Below are 12,971 nucleotides of genomic sequence, written 5' to 3'. Positions count from 1 at the left end.
ATGGGGGCTGAGACAAGGTGAGGGACTCTCTTGTCTACTATTCAACATCGCTCTGGAAGGTTTGATGCGACGAGCCGGGCTCAACAGCCGGGGCACGATCTTCACGAAATCCAGCCAATTTGTATGCTTCGCGAACGATATGGACATTATCGCCCGAATATTTGGAACGGTGGCAGACTTGCACACCCGCCTGAAACACGAAGCAGTGAAGGTCGGACTGGTGGTAAATGCGTCCAAAACAAAGTATATGCTGGTAGGCGGAACCGAAAATGACAGGATCCGGCTAGGAAACAGCGTTACGATCGACGGGGATACCTTCGAGGTAGTGGAGGATTTTGTCTACCTAGGATCATTATTAACGGCTGACAATAACGTGAGTCGTGAAATCCGAAGGCGCATCATCAGGGGAAGTCGGGCCTACTATGGGCTCCAGAAGAAACTGCGGTTAAGAAAGATTCACTCCCGCACCAAATGCACCATGTACAAAACGCTTGTAAGACCGGTGGTTCTCTACTGGCACGAGACTTGGACCATGCTCGAGGAGGAGCGCTAGGAGTTTTCGAGCGACGGGTGCTAAGGACGATCTTCGGCGGTGTGCAGGAGAACGGTGTGTGGCGGCGAAGGATGAACCACGAGCTCGTTGCACTCTATGGCTAACTCAGTATCCAAAAAGTGGCCAAAGCTGGAAGGATACGGTGGGCAGGGCATGCTGCAAGAATGCCGGACAACAATCCTGCAAAAATGGTGTTCGCTAATGATCCGGTTAATACAAGAAGGCAAGGAGCGCAGAGAGCACGATGGGAGGACCAGGTGGAACGTGATTTGGCGAGTGTTGGGCGTAACCGACGTTGGAGAGCTGCAGCTACAAATCGAGTATTATAGAGGCAAATTGTTGATTCAGTGTTATCATGAAATTGATGTTGAACTAAATAAATGAAATGAAATAAAGCCATGCCATACAACCTAAGTAACACTATGACGGCAAACAATCTGCTACAAATATTCTCATTTTGATCGTTATTTAAATGATATAGAAGCTTGATTATATTGTTTTACTGTTTATAATTTTCCATCAGATCTTGGACGATTAGCATTTCCTTTGTAGAACAAATTGTCGTGTAATTCTTAGTGACCGAACATATATGCACATGGTATGAAAGAGTTGTGAAAGTTAAGACTGGACAGAAGGCTTGGCAAAATGACGCAACTAGTAAAATACGGAAAAATCGCCTAAATCGTATCGGGGGGTTGTGTAAGGTATTATCGGTAAAAGGAAGATTCACTGTCTGCATCCAGTGTCAGGTTCAATTTGAAAAGTTATAATTATCAATTCATTATCAGACAGATCGCATACTATAGGAAGCAATTAATTGTAATTTATTATTTTGTAATCGGGATTTGACGCTTTCTCAATTTTCGCATGACATCAGCGAAATTTCGTTGAACTGAACGTTTTGGAAATCCATGATATTGAAAGCTCAGCAATTTGGATTTAACCCGTTTGACAGATTTACTTCGCTGAAAATCAGCTTTTGAAATTGTCAAATTCTCAGTTCAATTACTGAATATTTGGTATTTCAGGCTTGATTAGGTAATCGTGTTGATAATTTGAATTATCAAAGCCAAATTTTATATGCATGGTTAGTGGAGTAGTTGGGTAGGATGGTATAATAAACCCCACCAGGCTACAATGTCAGATTTCTATTCCATAGACCACATAATTATTTGAAGCAAATAAAAAAATGTTTTTGGCATTTTCTATGTGTTGCAGAACAGTAAATGAAACAAACAATTCAAAAGATGTAAGTTGCCACTCTTTTCTATAAGCATTTGATTTAATTTGAAACAGTCAGATTTGGCTGAGCTGTCTGACTACTAAGTATAAAGTTAGAGAAGATCTTTCAGTACTTTTGAGTGGCTAGCGGCTAACAACAGAGCCGTCATCTCCGGTTGACTCATATTGCCACATCCGCTGATAGCGTGCAAAACAGGTGAATTTCGACAGCTTCTTATTCCGTGGTATCCAAATCAGGTGAAATTGCCATAGCTACGAGTTTTTCAATTTGCGCGTACTCAGGAATCAGTAGCGTCTAGCTCAAATTGTACGTTGCCCGGGGGTTATTCCGAACAGTCACTTTACGTGAGGTGACACTCTTTCTCACTCGCGCGATCACCGAAGTCACCTAAGGTGAGACGAGTCACTCACATGACTCTCTGTCACGCTATTCTGGTGTGTCACCGCATTCTGTTAGTCATTTCAGGTGGCAGCAAAGTGAAGAAAAAATTAAGAATGAAGGGGATGACGATGATAAAAAAATATTAAATACGGAATCGTTGTCCGTTTAAATTTTGATTAACTGGTATTATATTGCAACTATTCGTATTAGTGCGGTTAATTAAAAAAAATAATACGGAAAAGCTGACTAATAAATTTGTATTTGTGAAAATTACTGGCAGCATTATCAAAAGCGTTACCGTTTGGGATGCTTTCCCCTAGGATCTGATTCCGAGCGAACGATAGGTAGTAAGCAAATTATATGTATGTATTGTATAGTATTGTTCGTCTTGATCTGTTGTGAAAAATTGTGAATTTAAATTGTAAGCAATATTGTATGCAACTATTAAATTAAGCTTGAGAAAAGAAAATATTGAAACCACTCTCTTTACCAACCGTTAATTTAAATAATTAATTAAAAATAAATGTAACGCACATAACACATGACACACGACACACACAAAGCTATTGAAACGGGAGGAATTGGATATGGAATTAACGGCTGGAATTAGGAAATGTGGGACGAAGAAGGCGGAAAATGAGGTAGGAAGGGGGAGGTGAGGTATGATGCTGGATTTGCCACTAGTAGAGCAGGTTTAAGCGATCTTTTCCACTTAAGACACCAATCAAACCAGACGTACGAAGTAATCAGAGCTATTTAGCAGTTAAAGTTTTAGTCACTAGTGATACGTTTCTAAACTAGCGACTGAAGGTTCAGTGGAGAAGATTTTATTGGAGAATATAGCTACAATCGAGTCAGGTAACCTAATTGGTAACTACATTCTAGTGGCACCCAAAAACTCTCATACCTTCCCCATTATTAACCTCAGGACCCATTACGTTTCGGCTGGAAGTTTGTGTGGCCAAGTCCCACCGATAACCCCGGAAATACCCTACGTGGGGATCATAGTTCGTGTCACCACGAAGCAACAAAGTTCGTGAATAAAAACCTCGGCCGCGACCACCTTTCTGCCGGGATTCATCGACCACGTGGAAAAGCTCGACGAGAAGGCCGCCATTCTGCCTCATACATCCCAGCAAGCCCTCCGGCAACCGCATGCTACTGCCGCCCAGCGCGGAAAACCGACAACCGTCTTCGACCGTCACCCATGCGAGCGAACCAGAAACCGCATGGGACCATCACTTCACGCGCATCCCGTCAGCAATCTACGATCGTCACCCAGCGTACGCCCAGCACGAGTCCCCGAATTCCTCCCAAGCGCCGGCCGGGCCCATACACATCTACACCACACCGTAAGCAAATAAAATTAAATAAGAGAGAAAGATCAGTGGTTTTGGACTTTTGATCAGTGCTAAGAGCCGACCCTGTAAACCAGAGAAAATCCCTGGAGGAAAAGCCTGTTTAGTTTCGTCCGCAGCTATCTCCTTGGGGTTGAGTAATTGATTACAGGTCGGACTCGATTATCCGGGGATTTGAAAAAAATCTCACCCCGGATAATCGAATCACCCGGATAATCGAATCAAACTTTTTTTTTTGCGTTATTTTATTTTATTTTTTTTTTTTTCTTTTAATAGCCCGCCTCTTACCCCCACACCAAAAAGCTCACAAACGGAGCCCCCTGGTAGTGGACACATCAGTTCTCAGCGTACAAAAAAAAGGTCAGCACAACAAAACAAAGTTACGAATCGCGGAAACGCTGAGAACAAAAAAAAAACATTACGAGACCGACAAAACACAAAATTTGACAAGAAGCTACGGCGAGTACCCAGCGGAAAAGAATCCTTTTAAGGGTCCCATCGTAGCTTTGCAGGAAGCTCATAATAATTTAAATTTATTTATTACTAATTGCTATAAAAAATGCATTTATCAATTGTTTTTATTAAAAAAATGTTAACCAATTATAGCTAAAGGAATAAGCTCGATTGGTGGTGAACGAAGTTTAAATTAAAAATTCTCCTATTTTATTTTTTAAGATTAGTTTCAATTTTGCTTGGAAACGAGTGCGACATGTTATTTGCTTTAAATCAGTAGGAAGCTGGTTGAATAACTTAGGTCCGATGAAAGAAATGCGTCTTTGACCAAGGTTCGTGGATACTCTGGAGTATAATAAATGATTGGCTTGTCTAGTGCTGTGAGCTCGAATGCCTGTTGTAAATTCTAGATTGTTATGAGCAATAGTATTATGCAAAGCATTGTGGATGTATATTATTGTTTGGTAGTTAGTCAACCCAAGCAAAGGTAAAATGTTATGGGCATTATTATTGTATAACAAAATAGTAGGGTACATAAATGGTTTTTTATAAATAATTTTAAGACATCTGTTTTGAAGCGTTTGTAGCTTTTTCAGATTCGAGATACTGGCACGGCCCCACACAGATACAAGGTAGTTCAGCAATGAGTGGATGTGCGCATAATAAAATTTTAGAAGTACATGCTGGGGAACAAAAGAGCATACTTTACGCATAGCCCCACATAACGATGCAACTTTTCTCTCTATAGATGTGATATGCTCAATCCAGGAGAGTGTGGGGTCTAAGTGAAGTCCTAAATATTTGAAGCAGTTAGTTTCCTGAATTACAGACTGTCCCATTCTTGGGTCTGGATGCACGCCTATAGCTCTTCTAGATGAACGAAACAGCATATATTTAGTTTTTGATAGGTTCAAGGAAAGAAGGTTTTCGTTGAAATACGTCGTTAGTGTTTTTAAATCCGATTCAATGTCGCGTACAATATCCAGGCAGTTGTTGTTCGGGTAGAACAACGCTGTGTCATCCGCGAAAAGACGAGGAGTCCCTTTTAACCCGAGTCTACCTAGGTCATTGATATACAATAAAAATAACAGTGGCCCAATATTACTGCCTTGGGGCACTCCTATTTCTATTGGTCTATAAGAGCTACACGAGTCTCCAATAGATACGAATTGGTTCCTATACGACAGATAGCTACGAATAATATGATTTGCTACTCCCCTGATACCATAGCATTCTAACTTCTTAAGCAGGATTGAGTGATCCAGAGTATCGAATGCTTTTTTTAGGTCCAGAAAAAGGGCACCAACAATTCTTTTGCTATCAATTTGACTAATGATGGAGTCAATTAGTTCGGTCATTGCAATTAAAGTGATGCAGCCCTGCCTGAACCCATACTGGTAGTTGTAAATTATGTTGTGTTTGTTCAAAAACTCGAGTAGTCGAGTGATGAGCAATTTCTCAAGAATTTTATTGAAAACGCACAATGTTGAAATTGGTCTATAGTTGCAAGGTTGGTTTGGATCACCAGCTTTGAAAATTGGAATTACTCGGGCTATTTTTAAACAGTCTGGGTACCTGCCGGTTTGAATTATTAAATTAAAAGCTTTGGTTAGGATGTTTGCAAAAGCGGTACAGTTACTCTTAAGAACACTAGCGGGGATCTTATCAGGACCACAACTGTTATTTTTTTCGAGGTCTTTAATCAAAAGTATCACTTCGTTTATGGTTGCAGGACGCAAGATGATTGTTTCTTGGACGTGTTGTATATTTGTAATAGGATTTGAGTTGGGACTCGTGGGAATATTGTCAGCCAAATTTTTGCCAATGCTAGAGAAATACTCGTTGAAAACATTACATACTTCTTTAGTCTCAGTGACTCTGATATCGTTGCAAATTAGGCTGATGGGAACATCCGACTTTGAACGACCAAAAATGGTATTAATATTCTTCCAAAGTTTTGAATGAGTTGTGTTGGATAGAAGGTTTTCAAAGTAGGCCTTTTTGCACCGCTTTTTCATTACATTAACTTTTTTAGTTATGTGTTGCAGAAGAGCTTTGAGGTTTTCATCATTGGGGTTATTTTTTACTCGTTTCAGATAACTACTTTTGATTCTAATCAGTGTCCACAAATCGAAATTGATCCAGGGGCAAAAAACGCCTTTACATTTAAAAGTTTTGGAGACCGTTCTAGTGTTTTCCGCAAGTAAAGAATTGTAGGTTGTGATGATATTTGTAAGACATACATCTGCATCATCAATCAACTCGATGTTTTCTATGAAATTTTGGAAGTCGTTATTGAGTTTTTCATGATTGATTATTGATTTAGTCAAATTAACGGGTTCTCTTTTTACTGCAAGTTTATATGAAGATATAATTTGAACGTGATCACTAACTATGGTGTAAATCGTATCGTTTCGTAAATTTAAGCTTCATTCGTGGAGAAATTGGAAATAAAATGACCAGGGCAAATTTTCCTATTATGGTAAATGTACCTATTTTGGCCCTAGTCGATTTTTCAGACTTTCAGGGTGTGATTTGCATTTTCAGTTGGTTTTCATTTATTATTCATATTGGTAACGAGTTAACGATATGTATCAGTTGTTTATAGCTATTTGTACAAGAATTCTAAGATAAACTTTTTAATAAGGTGTGTCTTTTGCAATACAAGTCAAACTCGATTACACAGGGCTTAGATTTTCCGTGGTAACTGATTCGATTACTCGAATACCAGAAAAAATAAAGTTAGTAAGTAAACTGGGGGTCGTCTGTTTCTCGGCTCCAGTTCAATTTACGTGGAGTGTCACATAGCACAGCTAACATGTCTAGTAATTCTAATTAGAAGAGTGCGTGTTGCGTACCCACAAAGAGATCCTTGTCTTTGTCCTTGTAGCATCATTTAGTTGACCAATACTGGATTGTCAGGTAATAACTACGCGTGTAGTCTTCGCAAACTGTCCCACTCATACTTGTCACTAGCGAAGGACTACCAGGTTCCCGGGCGCCTCAGCGAGAAGTTCTCCTGCGCCCTCTTTACATAGCCTATCATCAATCTTTGCTTGAGCTACCCTAGAATTGAAATCACCTCCAGTGACGGCCGGGTCTCTTTTCAGAATCTCGTTAACCGTTTCTTGACCAACTTTTTTCTACCGCCAATAGGGTCCCAAAACTATTTTTCATTAAAACTGTTGGCGTCAAGAAACACGAAAAACCTGGTTTAAGAAAGATAGGTGCTTCTTTTGCAGCTGCTAAATATTTACCTTCCGATCTAGTGCAATTGCATAGAAAAGGTAATTGAGGGCAATCTAAATTAGAAAGTTTCAGCAGTTTTCAATAATATTCCCAGGCTAAGAAAATATTCCAAAATTTCATTTCGCCATTAACAGAAACTATCCCTGGCAGCACTGCTTCAGCGGAACCCAATCAGATTAATTGTAATAACTTCTGTTCTAATGCTAATATTTATAACTTTTAGTGCTCAAATGAAAGATCTTAGTCGCAGTTATTAGCCTTACTTGACGTTGTGTAAACCAAAAGTTATAGTCATATAGAAACATGGTTGTTCATCAACCAGAAGGGCACGAACGGGTTAAAGATTCTATTGGAATTCTGAGCAGAAATCACTTATTGAAGGGGATAATGGGAGAAGAGCAATATTATTTGTGTCGAAGTCGACTGGAACTCAAAGCAGGATATTCATCAGGACATTACACCGGATTCCAATGATAATAGGACCATGATTCTGTCAGTATCTGGAATAAAGCATAATCTTCAGCGGAATTCTATCTTGAGAAAGATTCCACTAGACATTTAAGAAGTTTTTCTCTAGAACCCTGCATCAAAATTTAGAGAAAAAACCGTAGAAATACGGATAAATGTTGAATCGAAGCTCTGAAATAGATTCCATTGGGATGCTAAGAAAACTTCGATCAGAATCTTGAAAAGTATCCCAAACAGAATCCTGAGAAGCATGTCATCATAATCCCAAGAGATAGCCAGAAACCGACCGAGCAATGTGGGTATAATGACGTTGTATGTGGCCTACAGTAACCGATGTATTACGAGAAAAATGTACTTTTAGTGTAAAATTAAAAAGTTGCATATTTGGCAATATTGGCATTAAAAACTTTTCATTTTTTTTGAAATCCCTAAACAAATCTTAAAAAAAATATCTCGCTGATTGATTCTAGTGCAAACAGTACCAGAGATATAATCCGAAGAAAAACATTTTTTTAAACAATTTGTTGAAATTAACTGTTATGTGTCCAACAAAAAAAAACACCTATAACAGGCCAACGAGGGTACCAGGGTACCCAAAAATTAAAATGCTCATAACTATGGCTTCCTCTAACCGATTTTGACACTTGATGTTTTAGATTCAGGAACTCGTCCACTTTTGAATTCTGTAACATTGAACCCAATGAATGGATCCGGATTTTCCGGAGTAATGTTCCAGTACTAGGGTATGATTTGTAAATTTAAATAATGCCCTAGCAAAATGAGTATCAAAACTCTTGAAATTGTCTCGGAAGCCTGTTATTTATTGTTGCGGGATCCTATGGTAGTTTGAAAAATGGAATTGGAATGGAATGGCCATTCACGGCCCTACGGGAGCCTGCTCCGGAATGTCTGTTTCGGGGTGAAATCACCAAATGGTTCCAATACCACGAGGTACAGCCTATTGATGCTATGCCAAGAATTTTGATACCCATATTGCTAGTATTCCATTGAAATTCACAAATAGTATCCAAGCACTGGAACATGCTTCCGGAAATCCGGATTCCCGGAAACCGGTTGGAATAACCCGATTTATTTTTACCAAGTTTAAAAGTGGATGAGTTCTTGAATCCAAAACACCCAAAAGCATCAAAATCGGTTGGAAATTACCTTAGTTATTGGCATTTCAGTTTTGGGGGTACCCGGGTATCCACGTCGGCCTGTGACATAGTAAAACATTCAGGAGACCCTCCTCACTCCCTTCTTACTATATCAAAAACATTATTATCCCAAAAGCTTGACTTAGTGAAGTTCTAAGATGTCACAAAGTTTCAATTTCCAGCTAAGGATAAAACATTGGAATTTCATTATTTGCAACCTAAAAAGGTATCCGAGTACCGCGTCGGACACATAACAGTTAAGAGTGTTCCCATGGACTGAGGGGCTGTTTAAACGACACAACAATTTAGGTTATTATATATTATCTCTAAATGAACAATTTCTTCTAAACTGGTTCCAATCCATGATGGTCGAGTTTTGTTTCATTAGGTCACTTTGCGCGGAATAACCCATATATAAGCTATTTTTGAGGCAGGTTAAAATTTGAGAGGAGGTTAACCCTAGACCCCCCAATTGCCCGAAAAAAAACGTTCTATTGACGGCAATGATGGAATTAGCACTATAATTAGACATTATAGTTGAAATTTGATTTTTTTCAAAACACCCGGATAATCGAATCATTTTCCCCGGATAATCGAATCACGGGTAATCGAATCTCCGGATAATCGAGTCCAACCTGTATAATAATTGGCGCCCAACTCAAAGAAAAGCAATACTGATCAAAGGTCCAAAGGGAGTGAGACAGGTTATAAAATATACATACGATAGTTAAAACAACCTATATTTTCTCGGAATTAGTGAATAGGTTAGGTATTCAATCTGCGTGACGCGAAGCATATTTTCCGCAGGAATTATTGAGACAGTTGTGCTTCTACTAGTGCGCGAACGTCGTTTAGAGTAATTAATTGAATGCTAAATATACTAAATAGTTGCACGCGAGAAAGTTAAGAATTTATTTTTTCATTATTTTTTTTCATTAATGGGTCTTGACTCAACCAATGACAACTAATATAAAGTCATAATTTCTTATGAATGCAACCGCTTTTGATATTGTATGAACACAAGCATTTCTTTCGGCAAGTGTGATTATGGTAGATTTGTCGGGTAATGGATTTGCAATCGGCCTACCGACAAATGGAGGTGTCTCACCTCGCAGTAGACGAAGTGGAACACGAGTTCTTAATCAGGAACATTTCGTTTGGACGATCACGAGAGCGTCAAACGGCGTAAGCTTAGGGAAAGGATGAAAGAAGAGAGAAGTTTAGGGGTCAATTCCACAGCCTTTGGTAGGACGTGGAGATCTGCTCAGGAGGAGATTGAGGTCATACGATCTCGAATTCATATCATTCGTGGGATACTAGACAATCCAAAAGCCGATGGTAGGCAACGAACAAAGTTCAGTACCAGTGATGTCCCTATCCTCTGTGCAGTAAAGAGAAATTGAAATTGCTCCCCACACTCTGCCAAGCGAAACGAGAGCGCTTCTCTTTCGTTCATATACACCACCGTATTTGATATGTGTGAGCGCATGCTGATATCAGAGGTAAATTTTCATACACCCAACACTGGAACGATCTAGAGTGTGGAGAAGAGCTCTTGAAATTCTCTGTGGCGCGCTCAGATAATTTCACCACCGCGCGCCCCAGTGTCGCTGCGGTGTATTCACTGGCGTGTGATCTGGTTTATTTTCATCTGGCAAGCGGCAGAGCGATTGATTTGATTTGCACTGGTGGATTATTTCAAGTTTATATGATTTTCTACTGAAGATTTGATACAAGTTGCTTGGTAAAGCTTACGAGTTTGTAGAGTGTTGTTACACTACCCTGGGAAACTTGAAGTATTTTACTTATTTTGATTGCGAATTTGGCGACGCCAACAAGTAAAGTGATCCATTACAAGTAATGTCCTGGTATTACACGCGTTTTCGATTATTATCATACGTGATAATTGAAGGGTTAGTGCGACAATCCCATTGAAACTAAGAATCTTGCTTGGTCGAGGATTGAACCTATTTTTATTTATGGTTTACTTACAGTGGGTCCAAAAAGTACTTGTTATCTGATTTGACCCTTCATTTACTTTACACATGTTAAACTGGCTTATTTCTAAAAATACAGCTAGATGATCATTTCTTGGGTCTGCTGTATCTGTAATCGCAGGTAAAACATATGACTAGTGCTCATGCTAGTTTTATAATCTTGAAGAAAAGTGCAGATCATTTTAAGCCCCCTACTTACAAGCTCAAGTTTAAATAAAGAATCATGTATATGTACGGAGTAAATTAAATTCCGACCACAATAAAATAATTGTTTCTAACGCATACGTTTATAATGTCCATATAAAGCCAGGTAAATTTCACGAGGATTCACATTGTTATTAAAAATAATGACGCGCCAGTTTAGAAGCGCTTCTATTGGTCCGGTACAGTGCTCTTAAGGGGTTACAGTACTGTAGATTTTTCAAAACATTGAATTTTTATTTATTGGTTTAAAATGTGCTTTAGGATTTTGAAAATGATATTCCAAAAAATGAATCGAGAAAACAATAAATAAATTTTCCGCCACGTCTCTTATGTATATCTCGAACAAATGATTTATGATCAGCCCAAAATTTTTACAGTATGTTCAAGATTACTTTCGCCAGCGACGTACGTGGGATTTAATTTTTTCATTGCATAATTTTTAATAAGCAATTTTTAACACATTTTCAGCGTTTTTCGACTAAAAAGTGTGCCATTTCGCGAAAAATCAAGACATAGAAAAAATCTTACGTGCGTCGCTTGCTGTCGTTCTAAGGAGTTTAAAAAGCTTTGGTTTTTGGCTCTGGATCAAAAGTTACGGGACATAGTACTACTGAAGGTAATAAACAAAAAAATAAACGAAATAGACGCAAATGCATTGATAAAACTCATAGAGATGAATGAACTAGAACTTGCTATAAAATCAGCATCAAAAAAAGTTCTCCAGGGCCCGATGGTATAAGTTATGAATTCTATCTTAAATTCTTCGATTTAATCAAGAATGAATTGCTAAGTTTATTTAATGGATATTTGATAAGTGGGGAGTACCCACCAGCATTGTTCACTTCTGGCATTATCACGTTAATACCTAAGAAGAGGGACAGGTTTGATTTATTGAACAAACGACCAATCAGTATGTTACATACCGATTAAAAAATCTTCACAAAAATTTTATGGAATCGTTTTCAACCGATTTTATCTAAGATAGTTGGATTTGCACAATCTGCTTGTATTTCAGACAGTTCGTGCATCAATAATTTGCGACTACTGCGATATGTTATTATCACAGCAAACAAAAACCAAATGTTCAAAGGAGCAGTACTTAGTTTGGATCTGGAAAAGGCATTCGACAGGGTGCATCATGATTTTTTGTGACGATTTCAAATAAATTTCAATTCCCGCAGTTATTCATCAGCTGTATTTATAAACTATACAAAAATGCAACATCAAGAATTCTATACAACGGCTTTTTAACATCTCCGTTTGCAATTTCTTGCTCAGTGCGCCAAGGTTGTCCGTTGAGCATGGCCCTATTTACACTGTACATCGAACCACTCTTAGGACTTATTGATCAAGATATCAGTGGTGTATTAATAGATCAGCAATTCATAAAAATTATAGCATACCCGGATGATATCAATGTTTTCCTTAGAAATAATCATGAATTTAATGTTACACTAGAACTGATTAATTATTACAGTTTATACTCAAAAATCAAACTAAACTTGAAAGAGTCTTATTTTCTTAGATTAAACAATTGTGCAATTGGACCACAATTGATTAAGGAAAGTGACGAAATTAAAATACTAGGTGTTAAATTTCAACAAAATTATGAAAGAATAGTCGAACAAAATTATACCGAAATTATTCAGACTATCCAAAAAAATTTAATTTTTCAGCAATACAGAAAACTGAATCTATTTCAAAAGGTATGGATCTTGAATATATTCATCCTTTCAAAATTATGGTACATAGTTCAAATCATTCCACCAGAAAATAAACACATGGCTTCACTAAGGAAAATTTGCGGAAATTGTTTATGGAAGGGATGTTTCTATACAGTTGACCGTCAAGAATTATACCTCCCAGTGCCAAAAAGTGGCCTAGCTCTGGTTGATATTGAAAACAAAT

The sequence above is a fragment of the Topomyia yanbarensis genome, chromosome 2 (assembly GCF_030247195.1).
Source record: "Topomyia yanbarensis strain Yona2022 chromosome 2, ASM3024719v1, whole genome shotgun sequence".
Taxonomy (NCBI): Eukaryota; Metazoa; Arthropoda; class Insecta; order Diptera; family Culicidae; genus Topomyia; species Topomyia yanbarensis.
This window is presented reverse-complemented; position numbering follows the sequence as displayed.